Source organism: Macaca mulatta, chromosome 4 (assembly GCF_049350105.2).
Source record: "Macaca mulatta isolate MMU2019108-1 chromosome 4, T2T-MMU8v2.0, whole genome shotgun sequence".
NCBI lineage: Eukaryota > Metazoa > Chordata > Mammalia > Primates > Cercopithecidae > Macaca > Macaca mulatta.
This window is the reverse complement of record NC_133409.1, coordinates 133758092-133773299: the sequence shown is the minus strand read 5'-3', so window position 1 is coordinate 133773299 and position 15208 is coordinate 133758092. Positions and strand designations below refer to the sequence as shown.

The window sequence follows — 15208 nt, the reverse complement described above, 5'->3', positions numbered from 1 at the left end:
ACCAAATTCTGAATTTTGTAGCATGCATCAAATTAATTGAAAATGGTTGGAGAAAATGGCAAATATCTCTTTCTGGCAAGGAGTAGACAAATACCAACTTTTAAAAGACGTGCATGGTCAGCTTACAACTGACTTGCTGAGCAGAAAACCCCTTAAAGCTTGAACACTTTCAAATACAAAGGAAAATTCTTAAGTATAAATATGTGCCAGAGATTTCTGTAAACCTAACAAATTTATTCTGAACTAGGGTCAAAAATGATCCTGTATTGCCTTTGAAATCTAACCTCCCTGGCACCACAGGTTTATTCAGCTTGATAAATAACTTCATCTGAGTGCTTCAGAGATGTACTGTGGACATTATAGTCGCAGTAAAATTCCACCGTCTTTTGGATACACACCCAGCAGTGGGATTCCTGGATTGTATGGTGTCATATTTTGATCTTTTTGAGGAAACTTTGTGCTGTTTTTCATAATGGCTGTACTGATTTACATTCCCCCAACAGAAAGGAGGGTTTACATTCCTACCAATAGTATAGAGGGTTTCCTTTATCCTTTATACTGTCAGTGTGAATGTAAATCAGTACATCAGTACATCCTCACCAACACTTGTTATCTTTTGCCTTTTTGATAATAGCCATTCTAATGGGTGTGGGGTGATATCTGCACTCTTACATTTATTGCAGCATCATTCACAATGGTCAAGATATGGAATCAACCTAAATGTCCATCAATGTATGAATGAATAAAGAAAATGTATTATATATGCACAATATAATGTTATTTGATCATATAAAAGAAGAAAATTCTGCCATTTACAACATGGCTGAACCTGGAGAACATTATGTTAAATGAAATAAGCCACACACAGAAGGACAAATAATACCTTATCTCACTCAGATGTGAAATCTAAACAAGTTGATCTCCCATAAAGCTAGAGAATAGAATGGTGGTTACTGTGGGCTGGGACCACGGGAGTGGAAACATTGAGGAAACGTTGGCCACAGGATACAAAATTTCAGTTACATAGGAAAAATAAATTCAAGAGATCTATTGTACAATAGGGTGACTATACTTAATAACAATATTTTGTATTATTTGATCCCAGGCCCTAAAGTGTCATTTCACTGTTCTGTCTTCAGGCCTAGTCCGGGCCTTGGAATTATATTGTGTTCTTGAAAAATGTGGAGACAGTGGATGTTAAGTGTTCTCATAACAAAAATGATAACTGTGAAGCAATTCATATGTTAATTTGCTAGATGTAGTCATTACACAGTGTATATATATTTTAAAACATCATGTTGTACATGATAAATACATATAAATTCATCTGTCAATTAAACATTTTTAAAATTCCCTTGGTCTTTAAGAAAAAATAAGAAACTCAAGCCACAGCTCGAGAAAGAAGTTAGAGGTTTTTTTGTCTTGTTTTTGTTTTTTAACTGTGGCTCTTATTGTGCTATACAAAGAATTAGTTCTCTTATGACAGCAAAATATCCTGTGATGCTCTCTGTGGAACATTCAATTGTAGAAAGCCCTGGAACAAAATGTACGTTTGCCTGTGTGAGTTTGTGTGGTGAGCGAAAGGGACAGGGAGGAGGTGGAGAGAGGGTAATTGATACTTGAGGAACTATTACAAGGTCTCAAGAACACCATATACATTACTTAACATACTTATCGAAGCAATACTGAGATAGCTTTTTTAAATCTCAGTTTCACTGACGAAAAAACCGATTCATCAAGATTTAGAAACAATAAAAGTAACAACGCTCATACATTGTAAAAACAAGATTCAAATTTGAATGCTTTCTGGATTCTAAATTCCAGTTCTTTATTGCATAGCACACTACCTCTAATGAAATATGGCATATTAGCTTCCATATGAAAGATATATTCAGCTGCATTGCACCATTTCCATAAGGCAAATATTTTTAGCTGAGCTGCATTTCTTTATAAATTAGTAGTCATTATCTATATTCTAAAGAATTATATGGAAAATTCAGCTGGGAAGAGAAAAATGCTCTTCTTTTTATTCTGAAATTTCAATATTCACATCTGTCTAGTGACGTCATATTGCAAGAAGAAAATGTAATAAATAAGCAATAAGTGAGAAGATTTGAGAGAGTAGGGGCAGGAGCTGGGCAAAGATACTCCATCTTGTCTTCCTCTTGATTAAATTGTAAATTCCCTGGAGGTCTCTTGAATCTTTGTGCAGTACTTGAAAACTGACATCATGTTCAGCAAACAAGCTTGTTGCTGTTATTTACAGATAGTGAAGGGCATTTCTCATGCAATGGGGGAGAAACTATGCCTTGAAAAAGCTTTCTAATAAGACAGGAAGTTTGAGTTTCTCCTTGCATATGTTCTCCAATGTTCTGCATATACTATATGATATGTAAATGTACACGTAATACAGTTACTGAATGACCTTTTGTCAAACTAATCTGTGTGCCTCTGGCTTGTTTTCTTTTCTCTGCCCTTAAAAGTGAGATTCTAATAACTGCCTTTTCTCCTGCCACTGGCCCAGGTGTACTAGTTGCCAATTGCGACATAACAGATGATCAGCCATAAGCTCAGAAGTTTAACACACTTTTTTGATCTCACAGTTTCTGTGAGTCAGGAATTCAGGCAAAGCTTAACTGAGTTCTTTACTTCAGGATCCCTCACAAAATTAGAATCAAGGTGTTGGCCAGGGATGAGGTCTTGTCTGAAGACTCAACTGAGAATGATACATTTCCAAAAACATATCGTTTTTGGCAGAACTCATTCCTTATAAATTGGGCTGAGGGCCTCAGTTCCTCAGTTCTTAGCTGGCTCTTGTCTCAAAGCTGATGTCAGTTCTTGCCACAAAGATCTCTTTAATGCAGTGGCTTGCTTCACCAAAGTGTATAACCTGAGAAAATCATAGAGAGAGAACTTGTTGGTAAGATAATAATTTAAGGCAGGATGTGGTAAGCACCGAATGTGTGATAGACACACACACACACACACACACAGAGTCAGAATTCCAAGACTGGAGAGATCACAAGTGCTGGGACATTCAGAGAATGGTCTAACTAGCCGGTAGGACTTCAATCTGATATTAAAAATATGTAGATAACATCAAATATGGAAAGCAAAGCCATGTACTCAGCCAGAGGTAGCTGCAAAGACAAAAGTATAATTGGTGTGGATTCAAAAGACATATTCTGAGGAAATGTGGAGTACCGGACTACTTGAAGAAAATGAACTGTTTTCAGAAGTAATGATAATTGATTATGTTACATACAGCTGTCAATATGCTATGTTGCTTTAAATACTTTACCTATATTAGCTCATTTAATTCTAATAACCTTTTGAGAGAGACAACATTATTATTCCCAGATGGTAAATGAGAGTATTAGGTCCTAGAAGTTCTAAGTTACTTGGTAAACTTACACAGCTATCAACCAAAAGAGATTGAATTCAACCAGGTATTCTGACTCCATAACTCATGCTCATAAAGTAGGTTAAAGCTAGTTTATACATTTTCATAAAAGCAGAATCTCTGTAGTTTTCTCTGACTTTGCTGCTTATAATTATGGGACCATAGAAAAATCACAGACATCAGTTTTATATTCTTTAAAACACGAAATTTAAGATAAATAATCTTAAACTTTTCCTAAACTTGAAAACTCTATGGTTCCAATATTTTAAAAATAGATTTTAGCCTACACAAAGCCAGCAATTATAGAAGTTTTTTGGCAGAAAAGAGTCATGAACCAAGGAATATTTTAGGAAACTATTCTGGTAGGAAGTGCTATATAGTCTGGATTAAAGACAGACTATAGTCAGATGAACAGGTGAAAAACATTGTATTAGGCCAAGTCTTCACAGACTTCCAATGTGGTAGCTGAAAGAATAAAGAGATATGTTAAGCAATCACAGAGGAAAAAGTTAAAGAATTTTCCGAAAGGCAATGGTGGTGATGTGGAATCCCGTGACAATGGCAGCCAGATATGGGTTTAATTCTGGGATCAGACACTTACTAACTGTGATGCAGGGAAAGTTACTTATATTCTCCAAGCTTCAGGAAGATGGAGATGAGACAGCATTAGGGTAGCATAGGTATGGAGCAATAATAAACAGTCCTCAACAAGCAGTAACTTGGTACAATGCACTTTTATTCCTCTTACACTCAAAATCTGCTCAGGTTCCATAAAACACTCTAGAGAGTGGTCTCTATGTGGTGATTAGTGATCTAAGCCAGTTTGATCTTGTGGCTCCACATCTCAACCCCAAATCCCCTAGTAACCACAACGGAGGAAGAAAGAGCAGACAAATTCTTCAGTGTTTTTACCAGTTCTTCTTTTTAGGCATTTCCACTGACTGTACACTGGCCAGTAACCTATGATTCTGCCTAACATAAGGGTCTGAAAAGTCAGTATACTTTATGCTCAGGAATGAGAAGAGAATAAATATTGGTAAACATTAGTGATGTCTTCAAATACACCCAATTTATCTTAGCACAGTATCATGCCCATAGCATGATAGGTGTCCTTGGTGATATCTTTCACTTTACTCTTCTTGGAAGAATTGCGTAGATTAGGGTTAGGGAATAAAGAAAGAAAAGTTAAAAATACTCCCAAATACTTAAAAGTATCTTTTTTCCTTTACAGTCTGTCGCCTTCTTCCTCTTTCTCTCCCTTTCTTGTGTGTATGTACACACACACACACAGAGGTACGCATGTGTGCACACACACAGGGATACACACACACACACACACAGAGGTACGCACACACACACACAGGCATGCATCTAAATGTCCATGAATCAGGTTAAGATTTGTGGAAGTGATAAATCAACTAGACTTCACAGGTCAGTCCTGAAGTTAACATTTCTATGATGTTTCATTCTTTGTTCTGATATTTCAGGCAGTCTGAAAACCTGAATTTAGTTCCGGGCCTGCTATATATACATACACATTTCAATATTTTATCATCTTTGATCCCTGCCTCTAAATTTTTTAAACCCTCTTAATGATTGTGACAAACAAATTTGTTCTACACATTTTCAAACGTCCCCGATTTTGGAGTACTCTTTTACTTGTAAAACACTGTCTAGGACTATGAATTAGACTCTTCATATGTCACATACTCTAGTAATAAAATGTTTAGTCATGGTGTAGGAAAGAAAGCAAGAGTACCTAAGAAATATCAGATATCATAGTCTTAACACTCAGACTTCTTTTAACTAAATAGGGCAAGAGACTGTCCCCTTACAATCAAGAAGAGAAAGATTACTATGATTGTAGTATATGCCATCTTTTAGAAAGTATCATAGATATGTCATGACATATTTTAGAATGTGTTATAGATATATTATGCCATCTTTTAGAATATATCATAGACATATAATATCTTGGAATACTTTATGATTTCTCTCTCTCTTTTTTTTTTTTTTCTGTCGCCCAGGTTGGAATGCAGTGGCGTGATGTCAGCTCACTACAACCTCCACTCCCAGTTCAAGCAATTCTCCTGCCTCAGCCTCCCGAGTAGCTGGGACTACAGGCACCCAACAGCATGCACGGCTAATTTTTATAATTTTAGTAGAGGCAGGGTTTCGCCATGTTGGCCAGGCTGGTCTTGAATGCCTGACCTCATGATCTACCCTCCTCGGCCTCCCAAAGTGCTGGGATTACAGGCGTGAGCCACTGTGCCCGCCCACTTTATGATTTCTTAATTCAAATTATCAGGTTTTATATTTGTTGCATCAAACACAATGTTGTCTAATGTAAGAAAACCTAGTTACAGAAATAAGAGTAAAATTATTGCACATGAATTATGAATGGTTTCTGTTTTTGTTGATAGACTTTATTTTTTAGAATAACTTTAGGTTTACAGCAAAATTGAGAGATTTACACAGAGATGTACCATATACCCCTGCCCCAACACAGACATAGCCTCCTCCCTTATTAACATCTACTGCTGGAGTGATACAGTTGTTATAATATAAATCTACATTAATATGTCATTATCACCCAAAGTCCATAGTTTACATTAGGGCTCACTCTTATGTTGTGAATTCTATAGGTTTGGACAAATACATACAAACATATATCCACCATTATAGGCTAATACAAAATAGTTTTGTTACGGGGTCTCTGGGGTGTTGATATTTCTGGCTGGAAACCTCTGTGGCTGTGGCACCTTTGCCCAAGTTCTTGCCCTGGATCCAGGAAGAATGAGGTATGCAGACAAGTGAAGGGTGAATAAGCGTTTTATTTTTTAACAACTCAGAGGAGTGGGTAGCTCCTCCCTGTAGGTAGGTCATCAAGTCGAGTGTTCAGTTCCCAGCAGAGAGGAGGCCCTGGAGAGGATGGCTCCTCTCTGCAGGCAAGTTACTGCGTCTTTGCAGGTCTCTGAAGCTCTCAGCAGAGAGGGTAGCTCCTCTCACCAGCAGGTCATCTCTGCAGCTCTCAGTGGAGAGGGAACTCCTCTCTGCAGCTGATTGTCTCATCATCTCCAGCTATCAGCAGAGAGAGTATACCTCTCTGTAGCTGCTTGTCCCGTTGTCATCTCTCTGCCCTTTCCATTCTCTATCCATCCTCTGCCCTGCTCTGGCTGAGCCCAGGGCCTTTATGGACCTCAGACGGGAAGAACTATGTGCTGATTGGTCCGTGGGTGGCCATAGGCTGCCCAGAAGAAGCTCCACTAGTTCACACTCCAGTCCAGGGGACTGGCAGTTCAGCCCCCAGCCTTCAGGCCCTCCCTGGCCCTAATGTGGGGCCTTCCTGGGGACCCACCCCCTTCTACCCAGGACTCTGGAATTTTGCCTTTTCCAGAGAGTCATATAATGAAAATCATACATAGAAACAAGCATTTAAGGCCAGGCACAGTGGCTTATGCCTATAATCCCAGAACTTTGGGAGGCCGAGGCAGGTGGATCACTCGAGGTCAGAAATTCAAGGCCAGCCTGGCCAACATGGTGAAACCCTGTCTCTAAATAAAAATATAAAAATTAGCCGGGCGTGGTGGCATCCGCCTGTAGTCCCAGATACTCTCTTTGGGAGGCTGAGGCAAGAGAATCACTTGAACCCGGGAGGCATAGGTTGCAGTGAGCCGAGATCGTGCCACTGCACTCCAGTCCGGGTGACAGAGCCAGGCTCCACCTCAAAAATGAATAAATAAATAATAAGAAGAAATAAGCATTTAAGTTTCCTATGTCTTTCCATGGCCTGATGACTCATTTCTTTTTAGCATTGAGTAACAATCCATTTTCTGAAGGTACCACATTTTATTTATGCATTTTAAAAATATCTTGGTTGTTGCCAAGTTTAGATAATTATGAATAAAACTGCTATAAACACCTATGTGCTGTATTGGTGTGGACATAAGTTTTCAGCTACTTTTGGTATATATCAAGACGTGCAATTGATGGACTGTATGGTAAGGGTATGTTTAATTTTGTATGAACCTGCTAAATTGTTTTTCAAAGTGGCTGTACCATTTTTCATTCCTTGTTGAGAGGCCTTGTTGCTCCATGTCTTCATCATCATTTAGTGTGATCAGCATTTTGGATGATGACCATTCAAGTAAGTGTGTTTAAATGATAGACAAGGTTTTTACTACTAAAGTTATTCCCACTCCATGGAATTATGTCTTGTTTGATTCTGTGTTTCTTGAGAAAGCTTTTGATTGTTTAGCATTCCTTGAAACCTGCAAATAAGGAGGATTAAAAAGGTAGGTTAATGAGTATTTACTGTATTTGATCATTATTTTCTTTTTTTACAGCATTACGCACTTACATTCTTTTGTTATATGTCGGTTTTTCTAAAGTTTTATTAATGTGAGTCATCATTTTTTAGTCTCATTAATTCTGGGATCCTAAAGAAATTGTTCTTCTGAGCCAGTGACATCGAGAAACAGATATTAGACTGTGATGAAGTCAGCAGAGAGATATACCTTGTGAAGTGCACATCCTCTCCTTGCAAAACCATGGCTTGCCTGCAGGATTTTTCTTTTCTTATTTTATTTCTAATTTAGTTCAGATTTGTTGGGAGATCTATAACACAATGTATCTAACAGCTGACTAAACAGGCTAATTGAACATCTACAGGAATGTGAAATCCCTGTCCAAAATGAACTCACCTTTTTTTCCCCTGGGGTTGACTGTTTGTTCCCTAGTATCAATTGTATTGGTTATGACTCCATTCTCTAGACATCTATAGCAGACATTTGAGAATCAATCTAGTCTCTTCAAATATCCAACCAGTTAATTAATCCATCAATAATGTGCTGCTGAATCTACTGTTAACAGACTATCCCTCCTTTACTACCTCTCTGCTGTGAGTATTATAATTCAGGCTATCACTATTGTCACTGTTGGGGACCACGGGCTGCCAGACTGGCTTCCCCTTAATTCACACTTCTCACAAAGGACCAAGTAATTTAAAACAAAACAGAAAAAGAGGATATTGTCCAGCTTATAATACCTCAATAATTCTTAAAGCTGTCAGCAAAAAAATTTAAACGTATGAATTCAGCACTTAGGGCCCTTCATAATCTAACTGCTGCCTTCCTTTCCCTCCTCAGTTACTCCCATTCTCAGCACAACTCTTCTTTACCTGCATGGGTCTGATAGCTGCATCCTGTGTTTTTGTAATGGGCCTTCTCTTAGCCCATTTTGTGATGCTGTAACAGAATATGACAAATTGGGAGACATAAAAAGAGGATAAGTTTATTTCACAGTTCTGAGAGCTAGAAAGCCAGATATCAAGGTGCTGGCATCTGGCAAGAATCTTTTTTCTATGCTTCCCCATAAAAGAAGGCAAGACGATGAGAGAGGATGAGTGAAAGAGTAAGGGGGCAGAATTCTTTTTTTTTTTTTTAATCAGGAATCCACTCCCACCATGAGGACAGTAATTTATTCATGAGGGCAGAACCCTCATGACCTAATCAATTCTTAAAAGTCCTTTCCCTCATCATTGTATCATTGGGGATTAAGTTTCCAGCACATAAACTTTGGGGGACACATTCAAACCTTCAAACTACAGCAGATCCCATAATGGTCTCCACCTCTACTCTGCTTGTCTAGTTTATGAATTCTGAATTCTGAAACATTTACTGTCCTAACTGTGGAGCCCACATGGAGACCAAATAAAACTCTTTCAGCTGTCTTATGGGATGATTACAGGAATTCTTACCTGCTCCATCTTCCTTACCTCAGAGTGCACATAACTCTGTGAAGTTCCCTCAGGCAGTCATTGCCACCTTCCCCTGGGTTGAAGGATAAAGAGGTCAAATGGAATGTGTAACCCCCCAAAAAGCCTGGAGATTTCAGATTTGATATTCAGCTCCCCAAAAAACTGAAAATAAGATGCATTGAAAGATATAACAATTATTTTTTAGCTTATTTGTTTTGAATTGACTTACAATAAAATAAAAACAAAAATAAAAATAAAACATATACTTGTAGATATTTTAGTATTTTAAGAAACTGTTTAAACATGTCAGTTGTTTAGAGAATTATTTGATTATTGTGTGGCACCTTTCATTATAGAGTCTTGAAAGATTATCCACTGTGAGACAGAAAAGGCAAATCTGAAATGTCTTTATAGTTTTGACTGGACAGTTTATTAGAATAAAGATGAAGAAACAGTCCAATAAAATGATTCATATCAAAATTTGCACAATCTACATTGTCTGAAGTTCTGTTTTGTTTGTTTTATGTCGTAAAGATATATGAACATCGTCTGGAAATCCTGGAAAAAAGTCCTTTGTAACATTATGTAATCCTATAGTGTAAAGGCATAGACCCTTTTAACTGCGTAGAAATTACCATGTGTTTTTATGTGCTCAACTTTGTATGTATGCAGATTCAATTCTACTTGTACGCTAGCTTTGTGAAAGAAACAGCCTTTGATTAAGAGTTTATAAACTGGCTCAATTATTGACCAGATGAACGACTTTGGAGAATGCCAGCAGCTTTTTTGAATTCCCCCTTATTTTGTATTTATGCATGAGATCTCTCACTTTGTACGGAAGTTCCCTGCCAGAGGATCTTTGTAATGTTCACTGATGTGTTCTAGAATAGGCATATAGTAGGTGCTCAATAATTATTTACTGAAGAAATATAGGTTTGAATTATAAAATACATTTAGGTTCTAAAGGGCATGTGTAGTAAGCCCCTAAACTCTAAATTTTGTAATGTTGGCCACCTCAAAATGTCCTTGGGTTCTTTACTCATGGAGAGCGTTTCAGCTACTACACAGGGACTAGGGTTCATGGGTAACTTCACCCCCACCCCCATGACTGTTCTTGAAGAAGGAAGCAGATAAATTTTCCAAAGTCATCACCATAATTTAGTGAAGTTGAGTGGAAATGCCTTTGTAGCGTAAGTATTTCTGAAGGCTTTATTAGGTTTATTCCTAATTGACTTGCATTTTGCGTCCACTTATTAGTCATGGTGGTCCTATTCTGTGGTTATGTCCAGCTAATTGCTCAACTTTTAAACTTCTGATTCATTTGTTCCAAGTATTGTGACCACAGGCAGATCTCTGCCGGGATTTTGAGCAACTCTTTGTAACCACAGTCTTAAGTTTCACAGGCGGGCCACCACAGAAATATTCTTCATAGAATCATTACTAGATTAAGAAATGAGGCTGTTATCCCTACCCTTCTCTCTGCAAGAAAACGTGTGCTGTGTGAACCTGGAAGCATTTTCTCAAATGTAACACCCAACCAGGCTCTCCCTGAAATCCCTCACTGACGGTAAAAGTGTTTTTTTCTAAGATATCGGGGCCGAATTGACCACTCCAATTATTCATTGTTCCCTAAGGCACTAAGAACACATTATGCAAATAAAGTTAAGTTACCATATAATAATATACGAGGCAGACAGAAATAAAATAGTTGAGAACATACAGATTCAATAATGGTAGTGAGTCAACAGATTCTGGAAAAGATAAAACCATGAGATGTAATGATTAAGAGAAACCTTAGTTATCCACTATTTCCAAAATGCTTTTTAAATTTAACAGTCACTGCATGTTCCTAGCCATCGACTATTTACAAAACCATAAACATAGCCATTAATGGACCTCTGTGGGACTTCAAAATCAACTATTTGAGAGTCTAGAAATACGCATTTTACTTTCATGGTACTGTTTTAATTCCTTCTCCAGTTTTTGGTTTATAGTTACCTTTTATTTATTTTATTATGAACAGTAGGTTCACTGTGATGTACATGTTTGTGCTTTTGTATGTGACAGTAAAAATGAAACTGCTTTTTCTGCTAAAGACATATATTTTCCACTATGTACTGACCTAGCAAAGGGGATAGTGTCACGCAACTGTCATCTACAGAGATGCTCAGAATATATGTTGAAAACATCACAGTATGATCCTTCTGATGGTGAGAAAAGAACTACCAGGAAAGGTAAGTAAAAAGGATGCCTTATTGCCCTTGTATGATACATATGTTGATGAAGTGAACCAATATCCTTCCCCTGTAGCTGTAAGTCAGTGAATAAAACAAAGAGCCCCGTAACAGATGATTGGCTTATTTTGTAGACTATTTTGGGGACAGTTATTAGGACAATTTCAGGGCTTGACTATTCCGAAAGAAGTTATTTATTATGTAGTATATTTAGTACGTAAGTTATTAGTATGTAAGTGTAAATGAAAGAAATTATTTAATAGTAAGTGTGTGTGAATCAAACTGACTACTTCATGGAATTAAGACCCAAAGATATAAGACTTTCTGTTTGTTTCAGGGAAAAATAAGGAAGAAGCCTGTCAGAGTAGTAAAAGAAAGAGACCAAAGTTATGTATGAAAGTAAAAGTTCTCTGGTAATAGTGCAAAGTAGTGAAGCTCAGTAGTAACAATTTATGAGTTGAATATTTCCAAAGATGTCATTGAATTCTGTATTTTTGTTTACATAAAACAGACTTGGAAAGTATAAAATAGACTTGAGAAAATTTCCCTTTAGGTTTACTGCAGATCAAAATATATGTTTTTCAATTATACCTTGGACTTTAATCCTGAATCCTTATTGAATCTTAAGAATAAAGAGTCCTAAAAATTGGTATCTAAGTATCTCTGAGCTTTGTAGGAATTGAATATGCTAAAGCACATTTTTTTTTTTTTTTTTTTTTTTTTTTTTTGAGATGGAGTCTCGCTCTGTCGCCCAGGCTGGAGTGCAGTGGCGCGATCTCGGCTCACTGCAAGCTCCGCCTCCTGGGTTTACGCCATTCTCCTGCCTCAGCCTCCTGAGTAGCTGGGACTACAGGCGCCCGCCACCGCGCCCGGCTAATTTTTTGTATTTTTAGTAGAGACGGGGTTTCACCGTGGTCTCGATCTCCTGACCTTGTGATCCGCCCGCCTCGGCCTCCCAAAGTGCTGGGATTACAGGCGTGAGCCACCGCGCCCGGCCAACTAAAGCACATTTTTAAGTGATGTGTTTAAGGTATGACAGAATGGCACAAGCTAGTAGATATCAAATGGGAAAGAAATTCAGTTCTCATTTATCCATAGAAGTAGGACTGTAATTGAAGTTGGCATAGTGCTGTTCAGCACTCTTGCCGTTCTGAGATATTTAATACTTACACATTCTACACACACACATGCACACACTACATATACAATAAACCTGTGAAGTAAGGAAGAGCAAGTTTTCTTCTTACCTTTGGGCACTGGGGGCCAGAATTCCTCTGTGACTTGCCTGAGGCACACGTTGTATATACAATGAAGTCAATATTTGAACCCAGATGTATCTTCTTCCAAACTCCAGAATTTTCCACCACCCTCTGCTGTCTTTCATATAAAGTTGGGGCAAATATTTATGCCATTAGGCTAAGTGCCTTAGCCATGTTTTAAAGAGAATACAGCCAGTGTGTCAGGAAACTCCTGAAGTGGGGCTAACCTGTATCTTATTTCAGGCATCGTGTTGGGTCCGTTCCAAGAGAGTGATGGCATCAATGCCACATTTTCAGTAAGTGGCTGCTTGCTGTAGACCGAAAAACTCATGTAACTACTTCAGCTGAAGTGTCCACACTATGTTGGATACTGTTTCAGTGCTTTGCAATAACTCCTTTCATAGCAAAGTTTATAGTCTAATGTCCACATGCTACACAGGCTTTGGCATTGTGTGATTTAATTTTTACCACTACAATGGGGGCAGTGTAGTTGTCCTCATTGCACTGTGAGGAAATCAGCAGAAGTGTGGAGAAACCACCCCAGAGCCTGGTTTCCACAGTTCACCATCCAGAAGGCTGCTCCTGAATTGCCCTAAGGAGTATTTCTTCATATTGAGGGTCTTTCTTCTCCATCTCCATGGTTGTACTCATATTTAGTTCTCTCACTTTTCTAAAAGTCTCTTTTCTCTTCCACTCTGCCTGTGGAAACCCTGCCGTCCCTCTAAACCTTGGTTTAAAATTCCTTCATTTTCAAATACTGAAGTATTCACTCTACATTGATCTTTTATTTTCCTTTTTACTTGAAAAATATAGTTGTCTTATAGCTCATAGGATTTGGTGTTTAGGGCTCAATTTTTTAAAGAAAATTATTGTTGTCACATATTAATTATTTTTGTTGTACTTCTCTTCTAAAACAAATTATAAAATCTCTGAAGGACAAAAATCCTTGCCAAGTGCTGAATTGCTGTGCTGTCAAGGTCAACAAATGGATGATTGCTTTTAAATTATTTGCATGCTTTATCTATTTGAGAGAGACACATTGTTGAATTATTCACCGTGCTTACCACATAGAGGTTGCTTAATAGTTACTATTTGAATTAAATGAAATTTATGTTTTCTAGTTACTTAAAATTAGTTTCATGACATTTAGGAAGCTATCTTCAAGTCTCCAAATCTACTATTAAACTTAATTACTTTACACATATTTTATGTAGCATTAAAAGCTATATAAAAATAGGAATTTGGTGTCATCATGGTGTAATAAAAATCACTGTCCCGCTGATGAAGTATTAATTTTTCTTTACTAGGGAGTAGGATATAGTACAATCACATTCTGTCTATTTTCCAAAATACTTCCTTTCTCCCCCAATTATACATATTATATTATTATAGTCTCAATTTGATGATTTAAGATCCAGCAATAAAATTTAAAAACATGCTATATTCACTTGTATCATAATTTCACACAAAATATCTCCTTGCTCCTCTAGCCATGAAATAATACTAAATCAAAGAAAATACAGTCAAAAATGGCCATTAGCACATAGTCTTATCTTCTTTGTCACCATAAAAATATTCACTGTAACACATTCTCTAATATGATGAGGAAATGAGTCAGCAGTCTTACACAGAGGGAGATGTCCCAGGTCTACTTTTGTTGATTTACTGTCAGCTTCTATTTGAATTAGACTTTGGGCCAAATACAAAGCAGAACCTAATTCATTCCCCTAATGATCATTTCTAGGATCTCTGGCAGGCTGTTTACTGCTCAGGGCTAGAGAAGACAGATGAAACAGAAAAATGGCAGAAAGGACCCTGCAACACACACACACACACACACACACACACACACACACACAGACACTGAAAGCCTGGAGACTCCAGGAGTATATTTAACTATTTCTGGAGGTGTAAAGTCCAGCAGAACTGAATGATGTAAGGAAAGAAAGAGAACACATGCAAAGGTGGTGCCATTAGATGATCCTAGGCTGTGAAATGCACTATTTGCTGCCCACTCTCCTACTGCCCTTATCATAGAGGGAAGTAGAGCCAAGTAGAGTCAAACTAAAGGTGGCACACTTTATTTCCCAGTGAGGACCACAGTAATATTGCCAGCCTCATATGCTCTTTTATATTTTTGCCAATCTCCTGCATATATGAAATCTATTTCTTCTCCTTTAAACCTGGACACAATTTTGTAGTTGCCTCAGTAATAATAATGAAGCTCACATGACTCTACCTAACTTCCAAGGCTTGATCATAAAAGGGGATAGGATGCCCCCCTGGATTGTTCTCTCTCTCTCTCTCTCTCTCTCTCTCTCTCTCTGTCCTCTCTTCTCTCTTGCCTCTCTTCTCTCTTTCTGAGCTTTAGAGCTCAGTCATCATCCTGTGAGGAAGTCCAAGATGGCTCCCATGAAGAAATTCAAGTGGAGAGAAATCAAGACCACATACAAAAACATCGACTGTCAGACGCGAGCAAATGAGCTTCAAAAGATTCTAGCCCTCAGCCTTACAGTCTTTCAGCTGAAGTGACAGATAATGGGAAGCAGAGAAA

At 37.8% G+C, this 15208-nt stretch overlaps 1 long non-coding RNA gene across 1 annotated transcript in view; it reads left to right on the top strand.

The window, feature by feature from the left end:
* LOC144340742 (uncharacterized) overlaps positions 1-5793 on the top strand; it is a 163206-nt gene extending 157413 nt beyond the window's left edge. The window contains exon 2 of the long non-coding RNA XR_013417037.1: positions 5431-5793. This is a non-coding gene — a long non-coding RNA (uncharacterized LOC144340742). The remainder of the gene's footprint in view (positions 1-5430) is intronic.
* The last annotated feature ends 9415 nt before the right edge of the window (positions 5794-15208 follow it).